We start from the raw sequence: 1,555 nt of genomic DNA, 5'->3' as shown, positions 1-1,555 counted from the left end.
CGGGTACCTTATCCTGACTGATTGTCGTGTCACAATGGGTGATCGACAGTCGCACTTTGGCGTGCTCGGCTCCGCAACCGTCGGGGCCGTGGGCGCCTGCAGTGTGGTACTAGGGAACCAGAGTTGTGTGTTGGTTTGTGTATAAGGACATATCATTACCCATCAAACAAGTCCGAGAGTGAGGTTGCCCAAACGCATCGTCGGCACAATATGCTGACGCGCACGCTACAACCACAAGATGGTGTAGCACACTTGGTAGAGTTGAGCGAAAGCAACTCTTTCAAAGGGATACACATACCACTGCCTCGGCGAAGGTCAGTAAAGATGCACACTTTGGTAGTACCGGGTACCTTATACACTGACTGATTGTCGTGTCACAAAGGGGTGATCGACAGTCGCACTTTGGCGTGCTCGGCTCCGCAACCGTCGGGGCCGTGGGCGCCTGCAGTGTGGTACTAGGGAACCAGAGTTGTGTGTTGGTATGTGTATAATGGATGGATGGACTTCGGTTCCATTCATCAACTAGTTCGGTGTGTACGTTAAACCCTAGGCAGGGGATCACTCGGCTCATGGATCGATGAAGACCGCAGCTAAATGCGCGTCAGAATGTGAACTGCAGGACACATGAACATCGACACGTTGAACGCATATGGCGCATCGGACGACTCAACCCGACCGATGCACACATCCTTGAGTGCCTACCAAGTTATCTCAACACTCTAACCAAACTGACCGTCCTGACCCCATCATAGGGGGGTAGGCTGTCGCAGCATGGCGTGCTCGGATCCGCATCCTTGTCGGGACCGTGGGCGCTGAAAGTGAGAGTGCTAACACAGAGAGACATACGAGGTATGGTACACAAACCTAAACACACACACACACATGTGAGCATGGGTGAAGAGCGAGCGCGCGTCAAGTCGCACGGTTCGACCTCTAGTATCAACCAACGGATGTATCCACCACAGCATATAAGGTTATCACCAATTGCACGGGGACTTCCACCGGTTGGCTCGGGTCGAGTAACACTTGCGGCCCAACGCGCTCGTATCTTTCCTCGCATCCAGTTGCAGTCGCGAGACGTGCTCACGCCGTGTGGGTGAGTGAGGTTAGCACGACAGGGGTGATTTATCACCGCTTCTCCCGTCGCATCATTGTGACAGTGGAGTCTGTAGGCCTCAAGTGATGTGTGACGACCCTCAGAATTTAAGCATATTAATAAGAGGAGGAAGAGAAACCAACCGGGATTCCCTGAGTAGCTGCGAGCGAAACGGGAAGAGCTCAGCACGTAGGGACGACGAGGGGGCCTCGTCTGTCCGATGCCGTGTACTGGACCGGTCCGTTATCTGCTACGCACGGTGCAAACAGTTCAAGTCTAACTTGAAGGTGGCCCATTATCCCACAGAGGGTGATAGGCCCGTAGAACGGCACAGGACTGTGGTGGCAGACGGCCGGCTCCATGGAGTCGTGTTGCTTGATAGTGCAGCACTAAGTGGGAGGTAAACTCCTTCTAAAGCTAAATACCGCCATGAGACCGATAGCGAACAAGTACCGTGAG

At 53.8% G+C, this 1,555-nt stretch overlaps 2 non-coding genes across 2 annotated transcripts in view; both read left to right on the top strand.

Moving 5' to 3' along the window:
* Positions 1 to 542: 542 nt before the first annotated feature.
* LOC118515926 lies at positions 543 to 700 on the top strand. Its single transcript, XR_004907526.1, has one exon. It is a non-coding gene; the product is annotated as a 5.8S ribosomal RNA (ribosomal RNA).
* A 470-nt stretch (positions 701 to 1,170) lies between these two features.
* LOC118515929 overlaps positions 1,171 to 1,555 on the top strand; it is a 4,269-nt gene continuing 3,884 nt past the window's right edge. Inside the window, exon 1 of the ribosomal RNA XR_004907527.1 lies at positions 1,171 to 1,555. This exon is cut by the window's right edge and continues 3,884 nt beyond it. This is a non-coding gene — a ribosomal RNA (large subunit ribosomal RNA).

The sequence above is a fragment of the Anopheles stephensi genome, unplaced genomic scaffold (genome assembly GCF_013141755.1).
Source record: "Anopheles stephensi strain Indian unplaced genomic scaffold, UCI_ANSTEP_V1.0 ucontig205, whole genome shotgun sequence".
NCBI classification, from domain to species: domain Eukaryota; kingdom Metazoa; phylum Arthropoda; class Insecta; order Diptera; family Culicidae; genus Anopheles; species Anopheles stephensi.
Note: the sequence above shows the minus strand (reverse complement) of the source record. Positions and strands in the feature narration are given on the sequence as shown.